At 36.5% G+C, this 6498-nt stretch overlaps 1 non-coding gene across 1 annotated transcript; it reads right to left on the bottom strand.

Moving 5' to 3' along the window:
- Positions 1-308: 308 nt before the first annotated feature.
- On the bottom strand, positions 309-485 carry LOC122812568. Its single transcript, XR_006366534.1, has one exon. It is a non-coding gene; the product is annotated as a small nucleolar RNA SNORA81 (small nucleolar RNA).
- Between the last annotated feature and the right edge of the window lie 6013 nt (positions 486-6498).

Here is a 6498-nt window from a genome sequence, read left to right as displayed (position 1 = left end):
TTCCACTGAGTGACTAAAGTGAAACTTTCTGCCACCATTCACTGCCATTCCTAACCCTCAAGTGCTCACTGCTGTAGCAGTTTATGCCGCTAAAACTGTCCAGAGTGTCCTGACTTCCAGGACTGTTCACTTGCAGATTTATTGAAGGCCACAAGTTTCCACGCATTTACAGCTGCAGTAAGCACAAGACTGGTTGTACTTCATCCAGTAAACATGGAGAACCCAACTCTATCCCAGAACTTGTTCAATGCTGAAAAGTCAATTCCAAAATACTGAAGGCCATCACCTATAAGATTTGCAGTGAAATCATGTGTTGCACTGCATCGTGAGACAAAAGACAATGGACATTAAGAAAGAGGTCCGTCCTCGTCTCATTTTGAGAATGCTGCCTTTTACTCTCTCCTATATGTACCAGAGCGAGCATTATTGCAGAACTAGACTACACCTACTTCTACAATTTTAGCCTGGGGCTTTAACAGGATTGGTTGCGTACATAGCTATAAAAAGCTAGGTTTCTCTTAAAGGAACTCTTGGAGGATTTGACAAGTTGTCTTATTTGGCTATTGAGGCAAGGAACGTTTGTGCTAGAGAGTTTTGGCTAGAGTAGGTTTCCCAGTTGATGGTAGGATAATTGAAATCCCCCATAACCAGTGTGTTCAGTAAAATTTGGATTGTCTTCAGTTTGGTTAAGTAGGCTTTGTGGGTGTCGTGGCCCATGGAGGGAGATTTATAACTGGCTAGCACTTGAATGGGGGACTTTCCCACCGTAACCTGGACCTGGAGTTATCCAGTCTAACTAGACGTGAGGTGAATTTATCTCTAATATAGAGTGAAATACCGCCTCCTTTGTATTTCACATGTTCATTTTGCAGTCTAAAGATGTGGAAGGCAGAGATAATATTCTCTGAAAGCATTTGAGGCTTTGAACCAGGTTTCTGTGACTGTACTGACATCTACATCTTCTAGTGGTAGAAGGGCTTCTAGGGAGTGCAGTTTTTGGTTTAAGCTCCTAGTATTTAGCAGTATGACCCTTATTTTGTTCTGATTGGTTAATTTCACGTTGGTAAAGTTTTCGAGACCTTGCCTAAAAAAGGCACTATGGGGAGGGAAAGCATGAGCCTTTGCCAGCAGCTAAAAACCTAGGTGTGCCAGGTGCAAATTGTGTCTAACAAAGCAGCGAGGTTTGTTGACCATGGCTTTCCAGGCAGACAGGAACTGGATCCCCTTGGAATGACACCAAAAACTGTGACATAGCTAAAACAAGTTGCTTGTCTCTTGGTTTTCAGAGCCAAATAATTTAAAATTATGTTCTGTCAACTAATCATATTAGCTGATATTTAAATAACAGTCACATATAAACATCAGAACTGATATTTCCTTCTATTAAAGTCTAATTTCTCTGCCATGGTTGCAGGGTGGAGCTCAGTTCAGATGAGAGTAGTGAAAAGGAAGAAATAAACCACATGAACCATTAGGATAAAATATTTTACTGATGTATCTAGTACCTCAGCATCCCCAATGAGACCTTACCTAAACTAAGTCATCTCTTTTTTTCTGGTGCTGATTCCTAGATAAAGTAGCTTCCTTGGTACATATTTTGTAAAATTGATATCACTCTTTTATGTACAGTTTGTCCCACGAATAGAGATGCTGCAAAGTGATGTTAACACACCATCTTCCTGATATCTTTTAGCGATGTAAAGCACAGTGAGCTATTCTTCAGCTACTTAACTGCTGAATACTGAAGTTATAATCCTAGCATTATATTTATATTTTAGTTACTGCATATATATTCTGAATTTGTATCTTGCATGTCTCTGTTAACTACATTTGGGAATGGTTTGTTAAAATAATTTCATTGCATTGCCAAGAGCATAGTGGTTAAGGTGTTTACCTTACAGACAAAAGGTGCAGGGTTTGATACTCATATGGGATAAATGGCTAGGGTTAAAATGGCCCACAAGGGCAGTTAGCCCAGTACCAAGCTATGAACATTTGCATTCAGAAGATATTATTTATGGCATGGATGCAACATAATATGGTGGTTTAGTTTGTGAGATGTAAAATTGCAGAACTGAGGTTTTATCCCATCAACTTCCTCATATATATTGTGTGACAATGAGAAAGACATTTATTTTCAGACTGCTGTAGCATCTCCCTTGCAAAGAAACAGGTCTCTGATTTCAATAAGTTTGGTGTAGAAAGTATGGACAAGATTGTCATGGCAGACACAGATGTAGAGTTGTAAGGGATAGACTATCTTCTTGCAGTTTAACTTCTTAAGTTACTTTTCTTCCTTCCAGAAGTCTTTAGAATTGTTGGGTAAATTTTTTTGTAAAGTAGAGAAATGCTATTTTTTCTGCATTTAAAATAATTATGGTAAATAAGGAGTTTTGTTTCTTATCATGAAGTTAGCGCACCTGAACTTTGTGATACAGTGCTGGTTTGATCTCTGGAGATGCCAGAAAGCTGATGATAGTAAAAGAGGTGTTAGTACCATATTCAACTCACTCCGATGATGGGATGGGGAGCAGTGGTGACAAGTCAAGTTACTTTTCATCATGACACGCTTGCTGTTACACTGTTTCGTCCACTGTGTACTTAAGTCAGCCATGATTATGAATGAGGTTCCAAAACACTGAGACAACTACACTTTATAGGCTGCATTTTATATTAGTTATCATTGAGAGGGCATTTTTTTAAAACTTCCTCCTTCATTTTAGTATTCTGTACCTTCTGGCATTCAAAATCATCCTACCCTTCCTCTTTTTAGGAAGGGAATCCCTTTCTACCTCACAGATTCCCATCAGTGTAACTGTTTGTTTATTTAATCTGTGTGAGTGAGGTAGTCTGCAGACCCTTTCCAGTCATGACCCAGGCCCAAAGGCAAAAACAGTAATAACATACATTACAGCACTACTTCTACAGTCAGAACAGTAGTACCGTAATAAACAGGCAGAGCAAGAAAACAATATAATAGAGTTGTGTTGAAAGAGAGTTGTTTGTGCAAACTTGCAAATAAGTAATACAAGTTAAACCAAGCAATATGCTCATAGAATGCACAAAAACTAAGGTTACTAATCTAGTAAGAACCATCAAGTCAAACAAAGCAACTAGTCAAAGAATGCTGATGAGCTGTATACAAGTAATTACCATCTACTGCGGTGGTGGTGCTGCGGTAGCGTTGTCGCCTCACAGTAAGACGTTGTGCCATTCGATTCTCAGCTAAAGCGTCTTCTGTGTGGCGACGTCCGTGAATGGGCGTACCTTCATTGAAGGGTGTGCGTCACAGCTGGCAACTCAGTACGTAAAAATCTACTGCCAATCATTAGCAGACTGGAGTTCCGCTGTGGCGACCCCTAACTGGGAAAAGCCGAAAGACACAACAATAACAACAACTTCATTACACCATCTAGCCAACCTATTTAAGGCAATATTATTGAAGAGAATTTACAGTCTCAACAGTACTGATAAGTAACAGAGTTTCTGTGACTTGAAGCTCCATGCACAGCCAAATGTAGGAGGGTTAGCCTGTATCTTCAAAACGTCTGCATTTGTATTCATTTATCAGGTGTGTATTTTGCTGTTTACAGAATAGAAGGAGCTCAGAAGTGTCATGAAGTACCGTTGTAAGAGAATACCGCAGAGTGGGAGCTACTTTGCAGAAAGCTTTTGCAGAGCAAGCTAATATGTATGCTGATCTTAGTGACTGTGAGCATGATTGATTTCTTAGGCTATACTGATTGTTTCTCACAAAGATAAGTTGCTCCAGTGAAGGACAGTGACTACTAATGAAAAATTTGAAAGTTAGAGCAATTCCCCCCTTAGATGATGCTGTAAATGAATTCAGTACAACTTTCCTAAAAAGCCTTGCACCTCCTCGAAGGAAGAGACTGAAAACAAAACAAAAAAAATGCAATTTAGCTATCCAAGAAGCGTACAATGCTAATGTAGGATAGAGAAAATGTGTGGAAAGAATGGCAAAAATATAAAACACAATACCTCAAAAACTTCAGAACGCTCCACAACCATACTAATAAGCAAATAAATGAAGACAAAACTGATACTGCAACAACTTTCACAAGAATACTAAACACAACCCTAAAAAAGTCTGCTCAGCCACTAAATAAATCTTACATCCTGGCCAAAAATTCAACCCTAACCCCTCCCCCAGCAGCTCACCAGTCAAAGCTGCAATAGAATTCAACTCTTATTTCTTTTTTTTTCCAAAATGTTTTTATTCACTTTCTAACACAATAACTTAACAGTATAGTAATAAGAAAAAAAAAAACAAATAAACTATATACAATGTCCATAAAAACTAAAAAAGCAATATACATAGGAGAGCACCTAATATTTCTTTAAGAGATTTGACAATTTTCTCCAAGCAATTAAATGATGGGTTGTGTTGTTAGTCTTTGCTTTTATAGTAGCAATCTCATTCTTACAATTTTTTATTTCACAAGATGAATAAACTCAACTTTAAAGACAGGAGTAGGTTGAGATTTCCAATTTTTAGTAACAATTTTCCTTGCTATAGAGAAGATAGACCACAGTAAAAATGTATGTTTTTTAGGAATGACTTCAAGAACAGAAACATTGAAAAGGATAAGGTAGTCAGAAATTATACAGGTGTCATTCCATAGAGCTTTACAAAGATATTTAAAGTCTAACCAAAATGGGGATATTATTTTGCCGTTAACAACCATATGTATCCAGTCAGCATCAGGGTGTCCATATCTCCAGCATTTAATTTCATCGTTCTTGTATATTATTGCTAGTCTATGTGGAGTGAAAAAAACATCTATGTAAAAATCTCCATGCGTATACATTCCAGAACAGGGAAGATGGAGATTCTTCACCGACTGTAAACAAAGTTTTTTTTTTTTATCTTTTTCTGAGAAGTCTTGTCTATTAACTTCTCTTGAATAATTTCAAAAAGAAACATCTGCTTTGCTAAAAATTATTCCTGAGAATTTTATAAATAACTGATGTGTATGATGTTTTCTTGGGTGAGCTATTAATAATGATAAAATCCAAGATTTTTAAGTTACTCTTGTTGTATGACTTTAATGAGGGTACGAGCTTAGTATGTATAAAATCCTTACAAGTTTGGATGTCCAGCCATTTGCAATTTTGCAAACTGTATCTGCTGATCAAATAGTCTGCAGAACTTATTTTATTAGCTGAGAGAAATTGATTCCAATATAATAGGTCGCTAACATTTTCTGAGTATGAAAAGATATCATTAATTTTTGTAAGCAATAGGAAACATAATTGTTAATAAATTCTTAATTAATTGATTAGAAAACATAAGCTTTTTAAACAGCAATATTTGGTTTATAAGTTTTGACTTTTCCCTTTAAATGTATATTTTTAAAATCCATATAAAGATGTTTGTATGCATTTGAGTATATGGATCAAAGCATTGTCCTATTACTATTAAGAAGTAAGGTTTCATGTATTGATTTCCAATATGATGTATAAAAAGCATTATTCCAAAACAATACTATGTTAATAAATGCAGAGTTTAAATAAAAATCAATATTTGGACACCCTATACCTCCTTCGTTCCAGCTTGTGGTGTGCCAGAGAAGAGTAATTCTTGGTTTTTGGAATACCAGAGGAAGTTAAGTAACAAGTTATTAATTTTCTGTTTAATTTTGACAGGTGGGGGAATTATTAGAGCTTGGCCAATGATTTTAGGTAACAGTGTCATTTTGATAAAAGTTAGTCTGTCTTCAGTTGTGAAGAAGTGTCTGTTCCAACTGTCGATTAGAGTAGTAATTGAGTTTATAAGTTGGTAATTAGATGTGAGTGATTTTTTATAATTAGATTCAATAATGATACCTAGATATTTAATATGTGTGCCCTCCCAGTTTGCCTCTTTTTTATCTAAGTTTCATAGTAACATTTTTATTCACTAGAAGTGCCTGAGCTTTGTTGTGACTGAATTTTAGACCAGAGATGTTTGCAAAGAAGTCTAGATTATGTAATAGGTGATCTATTGAATTTTCAGTATCATTAGAAATTATTAGTAGGTCATCAGCAAACAGTTGCATCTTGGGGGATAATTTGTCTGACACTTTATATCCTTTAATGCTGTCATTATTTCTAACATAATTTGCAAGAGGCTCAATAGCCATGGCAAAGACTAATGGGGAGAGGGACACCCCTGTTTAGTACCTCTTAATATTTCAAAATGGGTAGATAGGTAATATCCAGTCTTTACATAGGCTATGGACTTTTCATATAGTTTTTTAATTAATCCTATAAAGTTTGGGTAGAAAATGTATTTTTGCAATGCTTTAAACAGATATGGCTAACTTAAGGAGTTGAAAGTCATAGCCACAGCAGTACAGCAGTAGCGTTGTTGCCTCACAGCAAGAGGTTCTCTTGTTCGATTCTTAGCTGGAGTGCCTTCTGTGTGGAGTCTGCGTGTCCTCCCCATGGTCGAGTGGCCTCCAAAAGACATGCGTGAATGGGCATGCCTTTGCT

Source organism: Protopterus annectens, chromosome 9.part0, assembly GCF_019279795.1.
Source record: "Protopterus annectens isolate FY-2018-M chromosome 9.part0, PAN1.0, whole genome shotgun sequence".
Taxonomy (NCBI): domain Eukaryota; kingdom Metazoa; phylum Chordata; order Ceratodontiformes; family Protopteridae; genus Protopterus; species Protopterus annectens.
The sequence above is the reverse complement of the archived record's forward strand: the minus strand, read 5'-3'. Positions and strand labels throughout refer to the sequence as shown.